Here is a 20,036-nt window from a genome sequence, read left to right on the forward strand (position 1 = left end):
CACCTGACTCCTTAACATGTTGTTTTTGTTTTTTGTTTTTTTTTTAAGATTAATTTATTTAATGTATATGAGCACACTGTTGCTGTCTTCAGACACGCCAGAAGAGGGCACCAGATCCCATTTCAGATGGTTGTGAGCCACCATGTGGTTGCTGGGAATTGAACTCAGGATTTCTGGAAGAGCAGTCAGTGCTCTTAACCGCTGAGCCATCTCTCCAGCCCCAACGTGCTGTTTAATATGTAGTATCTCCTTCCAGCTTAGGAATTTTAAGTGTTTTTCATAATGGTTAGTTAACAAGAGGCACTTGTTACAAACATTTAATGAATTCATCCCATCCCACCGGAAGACAGAGATTCCCTGTGTAGACCTGGCTGTCCTGGAACTGTTTCTGTAGATCAAGCTGCCCTTAAACCTAAGAGATTCACCGGTCTCTGCCGGGACTAAAGATGTGTACCACAACAGCCTGGCTACAATTCAAACTTAATAAATCTTATTACAATTTGGATATTTAAACCACCCAGCTCTTCCTAAAAGATGTAAACTTGAGCCTATGACAGTATGAATGGGTGCTGAAGATATAACTTGTTTGATACAGTGCTTGCCTGCCAGGAATGAGGCCCTGGTTTGGATCCCCTTTGCTTTGGATGGCCCAGAGGCATGATGGTATATTGTAATCCTGGCACTTGGGAGGGGGAGGTCAGAGGCTCGAAAGTTCAAGGTCATGGCCAATTTGGAATCTATAAGAACCTGTCTTAAAACTGGACCGGCAGGCCTTCTCCAGGTCTCAGATACTTGATGTCCTGTCAAGCAGTGGTTTTACTCTGGGAGGTCAGTGAACTGCTAGTGATCCCGAGGACCAAGTAGATTTCATGGAAGCAGTGCCCCGCCATTCTTGAAGTTACTATAGCAACAGAAGTGTGGAGGTTATATCTCCATCAGACAGTCTGTGGCACCCGTTGTGTTTGTGCACCCGCAGTCAAGGAGAAGCAGGAAAAGCTAGAGAGCTTGAGAGCTGTTGTAGAGCTGGGTCAGTCCCAGGCCAGGCCAGATGGATGAGCGCCTCAGAGAAACTGGTGACCACTTGATGTCTGTAGAGTGGCTGCTGCCTTTCAGACTGAAGCGAATGAAGCTCTTGTTTTTATATTAGAAGTTTACTTTGAATTGAAAATTTTCAATGATTTTTATTTTGTGTACATTGGTGCTTTGCCCGTATGAGTATCTGTGTGAGAGGGCCGGATTCCCTGGAACTGGAGCTACAGACAGTTGTGAACTGCCATGTAAGCGCTGGGAATTAAACCCAGGTCCTCTGGAAGAACAGCCAGTATTCTTTTTGTTTTTGTTTTTAATTAACTGATTTATTGACATCCTAAATGCTGCCTCCCCTTCCAGTCTCCCCTCACAGAGTTCCTCCATCCTCCCTCCCCCTTCTCTTCTGAGTATGGGGTTCCCCCCACCCTGGTGCCTCAAGTCTGCCAGCAGCTAGTGTTCTTAATCGCTGAGCCATCAGTCCAGCCCCTTTTGATTTTGTGTATGTACATGTCTGGGTTTGCTCACACGCATGCGGCTGCCTGTGAAGGCCAGAATGGCTCCCCTGGCGCTGGACTTAGAAGCAGCTATGAGCCACAAGATAGGGTGTTGGGAGTTAAACTAGAATCCTCTTCAAGAATAAACAGTAAGTGATTTTATCTCCTGAGCCATCTCTCCAGCCCTGAATAAGGCTCTTATGTACAGAGTAGTCTCGGATGCTGTATATTATAGCATTATACTATATTATATATGATGTAATGTAACCCTCTCCCCTGCCCTCCTTTTCTAAGACAGGGTCTCAGATAGCCCAGACTGGTCTGGAACCCACTGTATAGTCAAGGATGGATGACCTTTAACCCTGATCTTCCTGCCTCCACTTCTGGGGAATGGGATTACAGGTGCTAAATCAGGGCTTCGTGTGTGTGTGTGTGTGTGTGTGTGTGTGTGTGTGTGTGTGTGTGTGTGTGTGTGTGGGCAAGGCAATCAGTCGTTCTATCAGTTTAAACTACATTCTGCTTTCTTAAGGACAGGCACCTAACAGCCAGGCTGGTCTGGAACTCATTTTGAATGATTGAACTGTTGATTGAACAACTACTGGGGCCTCTGCCTCCTGGGTACTGGCATTGCAGGCATGGACCACCTTGTCTGGATTTGAGGGTTGCTGGATTGAGCCCAGGGCTTTGTTCAAGCTAGGCAAAATTGCTTTGCTAATTACACTATATCCCTGACCCTCTAACTAACCTACCCCACATGTGTGCGTGCGTGCATGTGTGCAAGCACAGGGTTTCGAGTCCCAGATGGGTTTGGAACTCCTCACCCTGTTTGTGAAGCACTGGGGATCGATGCCGTAAGCTCTGTGTCAGGCGAGCACTCTACCAACTGAGCTCCATCTCTAGTTCCCCTTGGTCTTCTTTAAAGCAGGGTCTTGCTGTATAGACTTGGCTGTCCTCAAACTTACTGGCTTTACATTTGTGGCAGTTTTCTTCCTAGGTGTTGAGATCACAGGCATGTACCAACACACCTGGCTACTAAATGCTCTTTATTATTTTTAATTTTTTAGATTTCTTTTTTTAAAAAAGATTTATTTCATTTATATGAGTACACTGTCCCGGTCTTCAGACACTCCAGAAGAGGGCATGAGATCCCATTACAGATGGTTGTGAGCCACCATGTGGTTGCTGGGAATTGAACTCAGGACCTCTAGAAGAGCAGCCAGTGCTCTTAACCTCTGAGCCATCTCTCCAGCCATTATTTTAGATTTCTTATGTGAATGAATGTTTTGCCTAAGTGTATGTTTGAGCACTATGTGTGTACAGGTGGTCAGGGAGGTCAGAGGGGGCGTTGGGAGCCCTGGAGTTAGTTAGAAAGCTGTGAGCTGCAGGGTCAGTGTTGGGATGGAACCCTGCTTCTCTGCAGGAGGAGCTGACTCTCCAGCCCCCGTACTTGGTTGCGTGCCCACTAGTTGGCATACAGAGGTCAGAGACTAACCTGCAGGGTAGGCACTCACTTCCTAATACTCTGGGTGACTTGAAAGTGTTTGTAACTTCAGACCCAGGGAGTTTGATGCCTTCATCTGGCCACCGTGGGCACCCACATAAAGGTGGCAACACTCAAATATATACACACACCCCATACAGATAGATAATTCTGTTTTCTTGAGACAGAGTCTGACCATTTCTCCCTGGTTGGCCTGGAACTTGCTATGTAGATAAGGCTGGCTTTAAACTCCAAAAGATCCTGCCCGCCTCTGCCTCCCTTTCCCAATTTCTGGGATTAAAGGCACACTAACACTCCTGGCTTTTTGTTCTTACTTTTGCTTTTTCAAGACAGGGTTTCTCTTTGTAGCCCTGGCTATCCTGAAACTCTGTAGACCAGGCTGTCCTCAAACTCAAATCTGCTGGCCTTTGCTTCCCAAGTGCTGGGATTAAAGGCATTAGGACACCACACCTTTTAAAACAAAATAGAAACAAAAAACCCCACAAAACAAGAGGGTCTCCTGTCACTTAGTGCCTTGGATTTACTATGTTGCTGACGATAACTTTGACCGCTGACTCCTGCCTCTGCCTCTGCCTCTCAAGTGCTGAGATGATAGCCGTGCCTGACACGTGCCTCGCTGCTGTCAGTATCGAGTCTTCTGTATTTACTCAAGTGCCCGTGCCATGCTTAGCATAGAGAGGGAGGGCTAAGGACTTAAGCTTTAGGAAGTTGGCCCCTTAGATGTCAAACCCGAGAGTGAGAGGTGCTGCAGTAGGAAAGACGAGAAGATAGCACCAAGTTCTAGGTGGGGATCTGGGGCTACTGCTGAAGGTAAGAAGCACCCTTAACTCTGTCTTGGGCTGCAGGAGACTAATGTTGGTCTGCACACTGAAGCTGTTAGAGGTGTGCTAGTAATCTGCATATTTCCCCATTAGACGAGTGTCGGTCCGCACACCAGTGCCAGGCACACAGCCAGCAGCTTCCACCTAGGAAGCAGAGCCAAGGACAGGGCAGAGAAGTTCTGATACAAATGATCAGGAAAACCTTTCCATTATGAAAACTTCAAGTACAAATGCAACCCCCATGCCTGACTTCAAACAGGAGTGATGTGTAGGCAGCCCTTTTTGTTACTTTATTCTCATTCCCACTTGTACCTGAGTGGGCTGAATTGTCCCTACATCCCCCAAGTTCATATGTTGTAGTTCAACCCCCACGATCTTGTGAGGTGACTGTGTATGGAGGGGAGCGCTGTAAAGGTGCCAAATGTTTCTTGTTGATTGTTTTTGAGACCGGATCTCTAGCTTAGGCTGTTCTAAGCTTACTTTGTAGCCCAGGCTGGCCTTGAAGCTATGGAAATTCTATCTTAGCCTCCCAGAGTGCTGAAGTTAGAGGCATGCACTGGCAAGAGATGCTTAAGTTTAAATGGCGTACCTGAGGCTCACTGTGATCTGATTTGAGATGCTCTATTATGAGAAGAGATAGGGACACAGTGTGGGATTGAGGAAGAAGATGATATCCAATTATGTGCATAGGAGAAGCCCAGGAAAAGTCGCCTGCCTACACCTTAATCTTGAGTTTTCAGCTCTCAGAGCTGGGAGAGAATAAGCTTCAGCAGATCAAGTAAGCCATTTTTTTTAAAAAATTAACTATATTTATCTTTGGCAATGCAGGGTATTGAACCTAGGGCCTTAAGCATATTAGGCAAGTGTTGTCCCACTGAGTGAACATCTGGGTTTTTACCATGAGTTTACGATATGTCTGTGTGGCCCTAGGAAGATCTATTTACTTACTTTTACTACTTTTAGAGACAGGGTTTCTCTGTAGACCAGGTTGTCCTCAAGCTCGGAAATCCTCTGCCTCTTCCTCCGGATACTGGTATTAAAGAATGTACCACCCCCAGTTTAGGAAGATTTTTCTTCTTTAAGTGTTTTTCTTCCTTTTCTTCTTTTTCCATGTGTATATGAGGAGGGAAAGGAAAAGGAGAGAGAGAGAGAGAGAGAGAGAGAGAGAGAGAGAGAGAGAGAGAGAGAGGCAGAGAGTTTGTGTTCCTGTGCATATTTACTCAGGTGCACTTGTACTCGTGGAGGCAGAGATTAAACATTGTCTTCCTCTACTGCTCTTCACCCTCACAAGGTCTCAGTGAGCCTGGAGCTCTGTCTCAGTTGTCTGGCCAGCGAGCGAGCGAGCGAGCGAGCGAGCGTGTGTGTGCGAGCGTGCGTGTGTCTGTGTGTCCGTGTGTCCGTGCCTGGTTGTTACGTTAGTGCCCAGGGTCTGTCCTTGTGCAGCAGGCATTTTGCCCATTGAGCCAGCTCCTCAGTCCCTTAGCAGGGAATCTTGAGGCTGACTGTAAGGAGCAGTCGGAGGTGGAGGACTGTGCTCCTAGGGAGGTTTCTGAGGGACTGATCTACATGGTCACTCTGGACATTTTGTAAGGACCATGGGTTGCATCTCACTCTATCTGAGGGGACTCGAGATAGTGTTTTACCTTGTCCCTAGCTGCCCCAGAGTTCACTGTGTATGCAGCCCAGACAGCTCTTGAATTTGTGGCTCTGCTCCATCCTCCACCTCCTGAATGCTAGGATTGCAGGCATAAACCATCAGACGTGGCTGCAGGTCACTCTTGTGGTCAAGGAACCACAGAGTATCTTGGGTGCAGACTCCATGGTGGAGCTCATTTTTTGTCTTTAGGGGTCTGTAGTAGGAGTGGCTAATATGACCTGCATGAGTAAATCACACTACCATGTTTTCGTTGGCTCTCTTCTTTGTTTTTGTTTTTAAAGATTTATTTATTTATATGAGTACACTGTAGCTGTCTTCATTCATACCCAAAGAGGGCATCGGATCCCATTACAGATGGTTGCAAGCCACTATGTGGTTGCTGGGAATTGAACTCAGGACCTCTGGAAGAGCAGTCAGTGCTCTTAACCACTGAGCCATCTCTCCAGCCCTCTTTTCTTTGTTTGCTTGTTCATTTGTTTGTTTGTTTTCTGAGAAGGGGTTTCTCTGTGTAGCCCTGGCTGTCCTGGAATTCACTCTGTAGACCAAACTGTCCGAAAACTCAAGAACTCTACCTGCTTCTGCCTCCTGAGTACTGCATTAAAGGGGTGTGCCATTGTGAGCCTGGATCCCTCAGTATGCTTGCTGCTACTCCACTTACCCCTTAGTCTGAGAGAAACAATAGGATCTATGTGGCTCCGGCTGGCCTGGTACTAGCTATGTAAACCAGGCTGGCCTTGAACTCAGAAATATTCCTGGCTCTGTCTCCTGGTGCTGGGATTAATGGCAAGTGCTTGGCTTCAAGAGCAGCTCCTCAGGTGACTACGAGAGATGAAAGCGTTTGCGTTTGGACTGTCCGGTGAGGCAGACAGTGGATGTTTGGGGTTTTGGGTTTCTGGCACTGAGGGTTGAAAAACCCAGGGCTTCATGAATGTTAGGCAGGGGCTCTATCACTGAGCCACACCCCCAAGCCAGGTCTTTTCTTTTTCCAGTACAAATAGGAAGTTTTTTTCCTTAACCTCTGTGCTGGTGCCAAGTATGTGACACTTTTTCCTCCCAAGTGTACCTGATTGGTAACAGTTTTTTGTTTGGATTGTGTGAAGAATTAGGCATTTGACTAGAGGCATTAAGTGTGTACAATGAAAGTAATCCTCTTTAATAAGCACAGAAGGAAGTTGGAATCTGGCTTTTGTTTGGGGCTTAAGGTGGCGCATTGTGTCACCCGGGGAGGTGGAGAGGCTGGCTGAACTCTGCAAGTGAGCAGAGTGGTCAGCCTAAGCCTGCGTGTCACTGTTCTTATGGTACAGGACTCCGTGCGTGCTGTCACTGCGTGTAAAGTACATTTCATGTGCACGGTTACTTGTGGCTTTGAAGGGTGAAAAAGTGTTTGTATCCATCCTCTAGTTTAGAATTCCATGGCAGTTTTCCTGACAGTTTTTAGCCTACTTTATGTGGTGCACTGTTACAGGAGCCCTGCATCTTCTGTGACTTAGAGGATTCTGTCTTTATTGATTTCTGAGGAGTGCATTGTTAAGGAAACCTAGGGGCTGGTATGGTGGGCACACCTTTAATCCCAACGCATGGGAGGCATAGACAGGTGTATCTCTGCAGGTTGGAGGCCAGCCTGGTCTACATAGTGAGTTCTAGGCCAGTCAGAGTTACATAGTGAGACTCCGTTTCAAAGAGGAGGAGGGACTGGGTATGGCACAATGGTAAAGAAAACCCTGGCTAGCTACTCTTCCAGAGAACCCAGGTTTGATTCCCAGAATAAATATGGTAGAAGCGTTTGTAACCCTATGTGACATCTGCTTCGTAGCCATCTCGGGCACCAGGCAAGAATGTGGTACACACAGGCATGCTAGCAAGTCACATAAAATAAAGAGAAAGGAGACGGCCCAGATTGGCAGGCTCACATTCTGTCACATGCGAGTATATCCTGGTCGGATAACGTGACTGTTGTGTGTCTGCTGTTCAGTAACCCCCTCCCTCTCCTGGGGGCTGGGCGCCTGTTGTCAGCCCAAGCAGCTCCTGTCTTGAGACGCCTCACAGTGTCATGTTTATCCTGGAACCCACAGGGCTGGGCTTCCGATCTTTCTTCTGTCTCTTCTCTTTGTTTTCTTTGTTTGTTCGTTTGTTTGTTTGTTTTCTGAGAAGGGGTTTCTCTGTGTAGCCCTGGCTGTCCTGGAACTCACTCTATAGACCAAACTGGCCTCAAACTCAAGAACTTCACCTGCTTCTGCCTCCTGAGTGCTGGATTAAAGGTGCGCGCCACACTGACCAGCTGGTTTAACCCAGCTGCCACAGCAGCATTTTATTTTTAAACACTTATTTTTATTTTATATGTATGAATGTCACCTGAATGTGTGTGCACACCATGCGCATGCAGTGCCTGTGGAGGCCAGAAGAGGGCGTCTGGAGTTACAGAAATTTGTGAGCTTCAGTGTGTGGGTGTTGGCAGTTGAACCCACATACTGTGCAAGAGCAGCCCGTGCTCTAACTGCTAAGCCGTCTCCAGCTCCCTAGCATTGCGTTATGAATTATGATTTTTATTCTCAGGTGTCTGAGATTACAGGTGTGTACTGATGCACCTGATTTCTGTGAGAATTAGAACTCAGGTTCTCGTGTTTGTACCTCCCCTATCTGTACCACATGTGAGCCTGGTGCCTCCAGTCCTTAGAGGTAGGGTGAGCCACCGTGTGGGGGCTGGGAGCTGAACCAGTCTTTCCAGCTCCATTCCCTGTCTTTGTGTTACAGTCTCTCACAGCCTAAGCAAGTCTCAGAGCCACTGTGGGGTTGAGGCTGCCCTTGAACCCTGAGCTCCCTGCATCTACCTCCCAAATATGGACTGCACCTGACTCTGATCTTTGTTTTTGTTTGTCAAGACAGTTTCTCCCAGTAGTCTTTTTTTTTTTTTTTTTCAGAGCTGGGGACCGAACCCAGGGCCTTGCGCTTGCAAGGTAGGCAAGCGCTCTACCACTGAGCTAAATCCCCAACTCTCCCAGTAGTCTTAGGAGTCACTGTCGACCAGGCTGCCTTTGTCTCCCAAGCACTGGGATTGCAGCCGTGTGATACCACACCTGGCTTGGTTGTGTTTGCTTGTTTGTGTTTCCTGTGTTTGTTTTTTAGTGGGCTGGGGTGGGATGGGCAACCACAGGGTCTTCCATCGCGGAGGCTGGTCTCCAACTCTGTTTAGGGAGGGTGACCCTGCATGATCTTCCTGATTCCACCTTCCAGGTACTGGAGCAGCAGGTTAGGCTCGACCGTTAGGTTACTACCCACTGTCTCGATCACCACTGATGACTGCGTCCTTTATACCCTGTCCAGTTAGCTGATCCTGCCAGTCACCCGCTGTTCTGATGCATTTCAAAGGAGTTTTTAAAGAGTTTTTAAAGAGATCTTAATTTTTTTTTTTAATTTATTTTATGTATGAGTACACTGCTGCTATCCTCAGACACACCAGAAGAGGGCATCAGATCCCATTACAGATGGTTGTGAGCCACCATGTGGTTGCTGGGAATGGAACTCTGGAAGAAGCCAGTGTTAACCACTGATCCATCTCTCCAGCCCTGTTTCAAAGGATTTTTACAGATGCTACTTTACCCCAGAATATGTGAGCATCCATGCTATTAACCAGATATTTGCTAACAATTTTCTTTTTTCCTTTTTTTTTTTTTTTTCTTTTTCAAGACAAGGTTTCTCTGCTGTGTAGCCTTGGTTGCTTGGCTGTCCTGGAACTGGTTTTGTAGACCAGGCTGGCCTCAAACTCAAAGATCTGCCTGTCTCTGCCTCTTGATTGTTCTTTCTTTTCTTTCTTTCTCTTTCTTTGTCCTGGGAATTGAACTTAGGACCTCACTCACACATTAGACAAGTGTTTTACCACGGAGTTTTGAGTTATATCCCTAGCCCTTGCAATAATTTTTTCTTCTTTTTTTTTTTTTTTTTCTTTTTTTCGGAGCTGGGGACCGAACCCAGGGCCTTGCGCTTGCTAGGCAAGCGCTCTACCACTGAGCTAAATCCCCAACCCCAATAATTTCTTCTTTAAGATATGTTTTTTTTTATGTGCATTGGTGCTTTGCCCCCATGCATGTCTGTGTAAGGCTTTTAGGGTCCCTGAACTGGAGTTACAGAAGAGCAGTTGTACTCTCAGCTGCCGACCCAGCTTCCCAGCCTCTCCCCTTTCCTTCTTCCGTTCTGTTCTTTGTTTCTTATTTATTTAGAGTCAAGATCTCACTGTGTAGTCTGAAATGGCCTGGAACCTGCTATGTAGAACAGGCTGGCCTGGCAAAATTCTTCTGCCTCCAGCGTGCTGGGTTGACAATTTAAAAACAAATTTTTTTTTTTAAGATTTATTTATTTTATGTATATAAGTACACTGTTGCTGTCTTCAGACACCAGAAGAGGGCATCGGATCTCTTTACAGATGGTTGTGAGCCACCATGTGGTTGCTGGGAATTGAACTCATGACCTCTGGAAGAGCAGTTGGAGCTCTTAACCACTGAGCCATCTCTTCAGCCCAAAACAAATGGTTTTAATGTCAGTTTATAAACAGTGAAATGTGCACAGTCGCCACTGCACAGAGTCTTGACAGATGCACACACTGACAGCTTGTTAGCGTTCTGTCATTTACACCAAAACACTGGAGACAATCAACTTTAAAAGGCTGCTCTGTGATTTACTGTCCCAGTGTTGGGTCTGTGGTCAGGTGGCACATGGGAGAGGGTATCTGTCAGAGAACCTGCTGACCTAGAGCCAGGGGGCAAAAGGTTGGTGCACGAGCTCAAACATGCACATACACACTTGAAGGGGGTGTGTGGTGTATTTGCTTTTGGTGCAGGTAGGGATGCACACACACAGTCACTGTCTTCAGACACGCCAGAAGAGAACATCGGATCTCATTTCAGATGGTTGTGAGTCACCATGTGGTTGCTGGGAATTGAATTCAGGACTGAGCCATCTCTCCAGCCCCCTACAGCTTATTCTCAACTAGCTCTGAAATGTTAACAACTGGGGAACTTGGGCAGAAGGCACATGGGCACTCCCAGGGATGATGACCTATTTCTCAGTAGAATTTTTGGTTCTGCTACAGTTTGGATGTTCAATTTCTCCCCTAACAGTGGTAAATGTTTGGTCCCCAGCATTGGATCTGGTCCCAGCACTGGACATGGACATTTGGGAATGGGACCTGTCAAAAAGGTCCTGAATTCCTCTGTGTGTGTGTGTGTGTGTGTGTGTGTGTGTGTGTGTGTGTGTGTGTGTGTGTATTAAATCGTAAAAAAGAAGAAGAAGCTGTAGGGCAGAGGTAGCGGTGCATGCCTGTAATTCCAGAACTCCAGAGGAGAGGCAGGAAGGTTACAAGCTGAAGCCAGATTGTACATGAGATCTGTCCTCAAAGCAAAACTCGAGTGAGCTGCCTCCTAAGGTCTTGGCAGCATTGTTTTTGAGACAAGGTCTTACGTAGCCCCGGGTGGCCTCAACCTTGCTATCTGCGTATCTGGGACATGGAGTACCTGATCTTCCTGCTCTCATGACTTAAGTGTTTGGTGTTGGACCCAGGGCCTCCTACTAGCTAGGCAGATATTCTACCAACTGAACGACGGCTGTATTCCCTGCCTTGAGTAGGGATTTTAGTTAAGTTGTTAATGTTATTACTATTTGAGGCAGGGTTTGTTTGTCGTCACAGCCCTGGCTGTCCTGAAACCCACTGTTAGATTAGGTTGGCCTTGACCTCACAGAGATCCACCTGCCTCTGCATCCCCAGTGTTGGGTTCAAAGGCTTGAGCTTCCATGCCTGGTCTTACTTGTTGATTTTAGAGATAAGGTCCCAGGCTGACCTTGAACTCACAGCAAGCAGTTCTGCCTCAGCCTCCTAAGTATTGGAATTACAGCTGTGACCTACCGTGCCTCGCTGTATTTAGCTTCTTAAGGTAATGCTAAACTGTTTCCAGTTGAATTTCTTTCTTTTCCTTTTTCCCCTCCTCTTGTCTGCCTTGCCCTTCATCTAACTTAGCTGTCTTCACACTATCTTATTATATAGTACACACTGGCTTTAGCTTGAGATCTTGCAGCCTAAACGTCTTAGTCTTTTAAAACTGTATTCTTTGACAATTTCCTACCTGTACACAGTGTATTTCTGAACCCCTCCTTCCTAAAAAAAAAGCTCTCCTGTGACTGAGCTTACAGAATGTAATGTGCATATGTGTGTGTTTATGTGTATGTTAAGTAGAATGTCTCTGAGGCCCAGAAGTGAGCCACTGGCTGTGAACCACCACCCAGTGTGGGTGCTGGGAACTGAACTCGGTGTTCTGCAAGAGTGGACCGCACTCTTGCATGCTGAGCTGTCTGTCTGTCCACTCACCAGGTTTAACTTGGATACTTGCCCAATGTAGATGTGGGGTTATTTACCAGGACTGTACCACTGACCCCTCACATCTAACACCACGACAGGTCCCAAAGACAGCGTGTCACGGGCTCCTCATCTTCCAGATCTTACATTTCTTTCCGTTCCCTCTTCTGCGTCATTCCTGATCCTTACCGTGGTGCTGCAGAGGTCGCGTTTCGGGGCTGAGCACTCCGCTGTTACTCCTAACTTTGACCAGTTATGAGTCTCTGCATTAATCATGGCCCACTGGCCACGGCGGAGAACATCACAAAGCTGTAAGTGTAAAAATGAATGTGTAGGGGCTGGAGGGATGGCTCACTGGTTAAGAGCACTTGGTGGTCACATTACCTATAACCCTGGTTACAGGGCATCCAGTGCCCTCTTCTGACTTCTTGGGCACCAATGAGGTTGTAGTACAGAGACATGAATGCAGGTAAAAACAGTCACACATTTTATATATATATATATGAAACAATGACAGCATTTTCTTTTGCCAAAGCAACAGTAGTAGATTCCCCTTCGGGTCTCCTGGGCTTTGGGCGGATTTTCAGTACCAGGCATGAATTCCCTGCTATGGAGCAGGCTTCAGAGCTCATTCAGAAGAGTTTCTTTCTTTTTTCTCTTTTAGACAATGTTTCACTCTGTAGCCAGTACTTCTGGAACTTAGTGGTCCAGGCTGTCCTTGAAGTCATGACTATCTACGTACCTTAGCCTCCCGGTTGTAGGTCTGAGCAGCTATGACAGCAAAACCAGGACGCATATTTTTCTTTGTAGTACATGCGTGGTAAGCATTCTAGCTCAGAGCTATGTCCTCAGCCTTCCTCATGTTAGTAACTTTTTTAAAAATAATTTCTTTGAGAATTTTGTCCGATTCACTCCTCCTAACTCCTCTCATGCCCTACCTCCTTCCCTATCCCCCACATTTGTGTCTTTTTTTAATCTCCTATCTACAAAGTCCAGTTTGTACTGCCCATATATTCATGGGTGTGCAGCCTTCCACTGGAGCATGGCTGACCTATCAGGGGCAGCTATGAGCTGCTAATAACTCCCCTGCTGTGTCGGAGTGGGATTTCATGTCCAACCTCCCTCTCCATAGGACCAGTCGCCACAGCACACTTCCTGAAGGGGCTGAAGACAGATGGCTTGGTGGTTAAGAGCACTGGCTTCCAGAGGACCCAGGTTCAATCCCTAGCAGCTCACAACCATCCGTAACATTAGGCAGCAGACATAGCCTTGGTGCACAGGCACACACGCAGGCAAACACGTATATTTATAAAATAAAATCAACAGAACAACCTTCTGTAAGGACAAGGTAGAAAGTATTTTATTAGACTTCAGGCCATTACATAGATACTTAAGCAATAAAAGAGAAGAATTTTTGCAAAGCTTATAGTGAAAAGTTCAAAATCCTATAATCATGGAGTGAGCAGTGTATCCTTCCTTCCTCCCTTCTTCCTCCAGAGACGGGATTTCTCTAGTCAGTTCTGGCTGTCCTAGAACTCACGCTGTGGGCCAGGCTGGCCTTGAACTTACAGACCCACCTGCCTTTGCTTCCTATGTCCTGGGATTAAAGGCCTGTGGCAAGTGAACAGGTTTTTGTTGTTGTTGTTGTTTGTTGTTTTGCATCTTTTGAGGCAGGATCTGCTGGGTATCTTTAGTTGGCCTGGAATTTGCTGCATAAACCAGGCTGGCCGGTCTTAAACTCACAGAAATCTCTCTGCCTCTATCTGCCCAATGCTTGAATTAAAAGTGTGTATCATTATGCTTGGTTTAGAACACATTTTTCTTGTATTTTTGGTTGTGAGACTAGCCTTTAATGGTGGAGCCATCTCTCCAGCCTGGAGCAGCTTTTTCTAATAGAATTCTGTTACTGAGAATGGAATTCTTTTGGTGACCTAACACTTTGCTGGCCTTGGTCCATGCAGCCAAAGCTGGCCCTTAGCTCTCTCCGCTGACCTGCCTCTCAGGTGCTGCGATTACAAGTGGGTGCCATCATTCCTGGCACAAATGCTTATTTGTAAAAGTGCAGGTGGTGCAACTCTAGTGCCTCTGGAGCTCTCCCATGGAGAACGAGGTAGGTTCAGACTCAGCGTGAGAAGGACTATTCTTGTAGGAGCCGACATTCAAGCTGCTTCCGGGATGTGCTTTCACTGGAACCCAGTGTCCTGCTCGGAGATGCTGGGTGTCTGATTTACAGTGTGCTGGAGGACGGTGGTGACCAAGGGGCCTGCAACCAGGGGTGGAGTGCATATTTAGGATACACAAGGACCCGGGGCTTCAATCTCCAGCATCAGAAAATAGAACAAATATTCATTTGTATTTTTGGGCTACAAGCAACAGGCAGATGTTGGCCAATCCCAGTCTGCCCAACTCCATGCCATTCATTTTGGTTTAGCTATGTCTGTGTTATGACCCTGATGGACTTTTTGTAACCTCTAAGACAGCATACTTGTTCTCTTTTTGTAGCTGTCCTTAAACAGCTTTCCCTGAATGCCTCTCCCTGTTTGCCCTGTAGCCTTCTCTTTCCCTGTGTTTGTGGAGGGAGGATCCTGTTGATTGGTGGATTAGTGTGAATTACCTTTAAAGTCACGTTGGGGTGGGCCTGGAATTACAAAAGCAGTGTGGCCTCCTGTGCCTCCTTCACGTCTGTCTGTCGTGATGGTCAGGGATACCTGGCTCCACTCTGTGAAGCGTTTAGAAAGGAGCCTGAGGCTGTGACTGCTCCGGTTGAGGTCGTGACAGGCCGGTTGGTGTCAGGCGCTGAGTCATGAGTGTGTGGGATGCTCTCCCACTGTTCCGCGCTTTCTGAGTTTTTGAAACACAGAATTGGTCTACGGTAGCAGCTTTTTGGAACCAGGAAAGATTAGATTTATTTGTTGTAGGTCAGTGAAGCAAAACTATGAAATTGCCCTTTTTACAGACAAAGTTGGACAGGACATGTTAGCCTTTTGATTCAGTTCAGCGTGGAATTCATAAAATGGCTAATGGCTTCCTTATAGAATGGTTTCACCTAGTGGATTTCAGCTTTATGATGACACAGAAGGCACCCACACAATTTTCACTTTCAGAATACAGAATTTCAATAGATTACAAAAATACCTACTGCTGGATTAGGTGTTTGATGGGCTGATGTAGGCGGTCTGAGCACGTTTAAGGCAGATGCAGCTTCACGGGAGCTTAGGTAGGTTTTTTACTTAATTTATGATGGATTTACTGGGCGCTTAATTCACCATAGGGCCAGGAATATCTGCATTTTGTTACATTTGCTAATTGGTCTGTGGGTATAGCTAGTCATACTAGTTAACCAGTTAAATAGCCATTCCTGTTGCAAGCCCTTCTGGAACTTTCAGCTGTAAGGATCTTTAATCAATAATAAATTTAACTTCTCCTTTCCCGGATGAGGAAGTGTAACTGTGAGAATTAAAACAACTTGCTTATGAACACACTGTTTTGTTGCAAGTCGGTGACTTAAATTCAGGTCTCCTGGCCCTGGGCCAGTATAGGCTGAGCACTAGGCACACCGGAAATGGACCAGGAAGTGCACCTAGAAAGGCCTTGCTGTTGGGACCAAGTGCTGAAACAGGATGTGGAGCAGGCTTGTCCTTGTCCCCCTGCCACCGGGATCTGGGGACCTGGGGGCCTGGGGTCCTCCCTGATGGTAGCCCTGTCTCATGCCTATGGTCAGACGTCCAAAGAAACACCCCTGAGCAATGGATTGCAACACTGCAGAGTTGGATAGAAATGCCACGGGGGCCTGTGCTGCCTCTGGGATGTGCTCTGAGCCTCGGAGAGGATTGCTAGTTTCCTTTGTGTCTCTCGCAGGCTGTCTTCTTGGAAGGGGCCAACAGCTTCTGGACGCTGTTGCTCTTTAAGCGTTCTTAAAACTGTAAACAACTTCAGTAAGCCTTGCAGAAGGAAGCTGTGGTTTCTGGCCTTCCTGTATGCTCGTGTTTTTTAGAGGAGGGCTTAGCATCTGATCATCTTTTTCAACTATCTCAGAAGGGGCTAGAAAAGGCACTGCGGCTGTCTGCGGAAGGGGAGGACCCAGGATTCCTCCAAAGAAACTTTTCCAACTCTAGTGCCCCTGGAACTCTCCCATGGAGAACGAGGTAGGTTCAGACTCAGTGTGAGAAGGACTATTCTTGTAGGAACCAACATTCAAGCTGCTTCCGGGATGTGCTTTCACTGGAACCCTGAGCCCTGCTCGGAGATGCTGGGTGTCTCATTTACAGTGCTGGAGGACGGTGGTGACCAAGATTGGGGCCTGCATGTGGGTGCTGTCCTGTCCGCTGAGGTCAGACTGATGCACTCATTTACCTGAAGGAATGAGAGGCCTTGGGGTTTTGTGTCTTTCAGGGAAAGGATTTCCTGTGGACTTGTAGTCTCTTGAGTTCTAAGGGTACAGTTGAAAGTTGGCGGAAGGTAGAGTTGAGAAATTGAGGGAACTCTGGGGGAGCCTTATCCCTCGAGTGCACAATAGTCCATGAATGAATAACAGGACTGGGCTGCCAGTAGGGACCCTGGCCTGCCCCCAGCACAGCCTCTGTGGGGTTAAGACTCCTGGGGGTGGGGTTGGGGATTTAGCTCAGTGGTAGAGCGCAAGGCCCTGGCAAGGCCCTGGGTTCGGTCCCCAGCTCTGGAAAAAAAAGAAAAAGAAAAAAAAAAAAAGACTCCTGGGGGCTTAGCGAGAGTAGGCGGAGATCCCATTTGATCGCATTCCTCCAGAACCTGGGAGCCCTGAGGTAGGATGTACACAGGGGATGTTGTGCCCATGTTTTGGTCCACATGCCCAGGTCCTTTCCCTTCCCTCCCCCAGAATCTCTAATATCCCAGTCTGGCATTAGTTACGGATGATCTTGAACTTCTGATCTTCCTGCCTTCATCTCCACTGACTTTTATGAGGATTGGGGACTGAACCTTAGGTAACTGAGCTACGTCCCCAAAAAAGTGAATGTGTCACAGGCGTTGCAGGGAGTGCCGGGAGCTGGTTGCTGTGCGTGAGGCTGTGTGTGATGCTGTGGGGTCAGCAGGAGGGGCTCCTTTTTGTTTGGTTTGCTTTGCTTTTGGCTTTTTTGAGACAAGGTTTTACTCTGTAGCCCTGACTGACTTGGGACTCAGAGATCCTCTGCCACTGTTTCCTGAGTGCTGGGATTAAAGGAGTCACCCCCACCCATACCCCTGGCTCCAGCTAGGAATGCTCTCTGCTAGAGCTGGTGTAAAATGCTGCCTGGGCAGGACGCGACTGTGAGGGATGATCGGTGGAATCGGTAGGGACTGGCTCCTGCTGCCCCACCGGACAGAGCAGTGCAGGGCCATCCACAGGTCTCCTTTCAGACCCTCTGGCTTCTTCCCCTTACAGTCCTTGTCCCTCCCTGGCCCGCTCTGGCTGTCTCAGTGCAGTTGCTGTCTGCCTTCCTGTTAGACTGGGGGAGGGGAGGCAGTCCCTTCACCTTCCCTGTCTTTAGTGTCCTGTCCTGTGCGGCTGGTACAGGCATGCTCAGGCCTTTCGCATTGAGCTTTGGAGTAGCCTTAGGATGAGGTGAAAACTTCCAAGTAGCTGGTGGTGAAGAGTACATGACACACGCATGCTGAACCGTGAGGGCTTTGGTACCTTGGTTTGCGCCTTCTGTCTCAGGACTGCTAGCACTATCCAGAATAGTGTGCTAAGCCTGGGGCCTTGCGAGGAGAACACAGTTAGCATATGTGGCTGCATTTACTTACTAGTCCTCAAAGAAAGAGCTTGCTTCCCAGGAGTCTAGAGGGACTGGCCTTTTTTTTCTTTCGTTAAAGCTTTTATTACAGAAGGAGTCACTTGTTTCTCTGTCTTCCTCCTTCCCAATATATACCTCCAGGGGAGGTCAATGGTCCATTATAGAAGAGGAGTCTGGGAGAATGAAACATGGTAATATTTTTCCAGCGTCCTCCAGATCCTTCTGGGTGCTGTTGAGAATCTTCTGGTAGAAGAGGTAGGAACTTTAGGTCCTGTCTCCCAGATCTTCCGTAGCTACGTCCTGAGGAGCTTTTATTTTCTCTTGTTTTTTGGCCCGTGGCTGACTAGTCCTGGTTGACTTGGAGCTTCCACTTCATGGCTGCGTTTTCTTTCTGGGCAAGTCGGATCTGCTGCAGGAATTCTCTGCGCTGCTCCTCAGATAGAGTGATGTTGGAACGTGCACTGGACTCTCCTCAGATAGAGTGAGATTGGTACGTGCACTGGACGCTCCTCAGAGTGAGAGTGATGTTGGAACGTGCACTGGACGCTCCTCAGATAGAGTGATGTTGGAACGTGCACTGGACGCTCCTCAGATAGAGTGATGTTGGTACGTGCACTGGACGCTCCTCAGATAGAGTGAGGTTGGTACGTGCACTGGACGTTGCTTCTTGAGGTGGTGCCTCGGAGTCAGCCCTTCTGTGTCACAGCCCTGACCACCTGGCGAGGACCCCGAGCTTAATCAAGTTCTTCTTCAGCTCCATCTGGGGATGACTGATTTTCTTTCTTCCTGGAGGTCCCATTGCTACACTCAGGCTCACTGCTGGAGCTGACAGAGAGACAGACAGACAGACAGACACTAACATTTCATTTGTGTGTCTGTCTGTCTGTCTGTGTCCGTACCATAGTGCATGTGGAGGACAGTCACTACATGAAAAGACCAGTGAGTCAGTTTCAGAGATTTGTGTCTTTTTGAGATAGGATCTCCTTGTGTACCCCAGGCTGGCCAGCATCAAGCTCAAGATCCTCCTGCTTCCAAGGGCCAATACCATGGGGTGTACCACCATAGTTGTCTGGATAATTTTTCTGTTCTTGTTTTTAGATTCCTTGCCACCCCCCCCCACACACACACACATACACGCACACATCTTTCTTCTTTCTGTGACACTAAAGATTAAACAAGGACTTCGTGTTTGCTAGTGAGGTGATTTTTTTTTTTTTTTTTGTGCTACCAGGCTACATGCCCACTCCCATTTTCAATTTGAAGGACTGTTTTGGGCATAAGATGGCAAAGAATGGAAAAATATTGACAGAATCTGAGAGGCTTTTCAGAGAGACTCTAGAAAACTTCTCACTGTGTGTCCAGGAGTTTCGTTCCTGTGTCCTGCATTCCTGTTTTATTCCTGTGTCCTGGCTTGCCCCTTCCACCTGAGGACTCAGTTTCTTCAGGAAGACTTGGTCTGGAACTCCTCGCCTTTGTTGGGATTTCACTTGCCCTGCTGCTCCTCTGGGGTCCAACCCATGCACACTCAGTAGCGTGCTACAGAATGAAGAACAGCAGTTGCTAGATCTGCCTTTTGTTCTTGGTGTATTTATCTACGGGATATCACAGCAAATTAAAGACCTGCTCAGTTACTGAAATCTGACTCTGCCCATATTATTTGTCCATTTGCTTAATGGACTGATTGATTCATTCATTGAGACAGGATCTCTGTGTAGCCCTGGCTGACCTGGACCTCAGACCAGGCTGGTCTCGAACTCAGGTCCTCCCGCCCCTGCCTCCCTTACAGACGTGTGCCGCCACATCTAGCTTCTTTGCTTTCAGCCGTAATCTCCTTTACGTTTGCATGGTAAGAGCTAGTGTGGCAGTGCTCTCCTATAATCATGGCGCTTAGAAGTCTGCAGCAGGAAAAGTGGCTGTGAATTCTGTCTAAGCCAGCCTGAGCTATAGAATAAACCCTGTCTCAAAGAGAAACCAACCGAAAACAGACTCATAAACAAATCAACCAAACAAAAAGCAGCTGAAGATCTGAGACATAGCCTCCACCTTTTTCCTTGGCTCTGGGATGCTAGGCAGATGCTCTCCCCACCCGCTCTCCCCACCCATGTGTCCTCAGCACTTGGTGTTTTATCTGAGACCCAGACTGACCGGGATCTTGCAGTCTTCCTGCCTCAGGATCACATTCCTTGTCCAGGTTTGTTTCTGCAATGTCTGAATGCTGTCCTCCAGTCCTGCTGTCCTAACTGTTTGTCCCATTAGCTGAGAGCTGAGGCAACACTAATGGGTTGGTCAGCCCTGTCCAGAGCATCAGTCATGTCTTGTTATGGGCTGTGTTTCAGTGTTGTACATGGTAGGAACCAATTCAGGTAATTTGAGGCATCGGGGATGGGGTGGGACACATAATGCTTGTTCTCTCCAAGGTTCAGTTGTGGGCCAGACACATCTCCTTC

The 20,036-nt window shown here is 47.4% G+C and overlaps 1 protein-coding gene and 1 pseudogene across 1 annotated transcript in view; one reads left to right on the forward strand and one right to left on the reverse strand.

Moving 5' to 3' along the window:
- The window catches only part of Ccm2 (CCM2 scaffold protein), a 49,534-nt gene that overhangs the window by 1,832 nt on the left and 27,666 nt on the right, over window positions 1-20,036 (forward strand). The window lies entirely within an intron of this gene.
- Window positions 17,854-18,388, reverse strand: LOC116912123 (annotated as a pseudogene).

Source organism: Rattus rattus, chromosome 11 (genome assembly GCF_011064425.1).
Source record: "Rattus rattus isolate New Zealand chromosome 11, Rrattus_CSIRO_v1, whole genome shotgun sequence".
In the NCBI taxonomy this organism is placed as follows: Eukaryota; Metazoa; Chordata; class Mammalia; order Rodentia; family Muridae; genus Rattus; species Rattus rattus.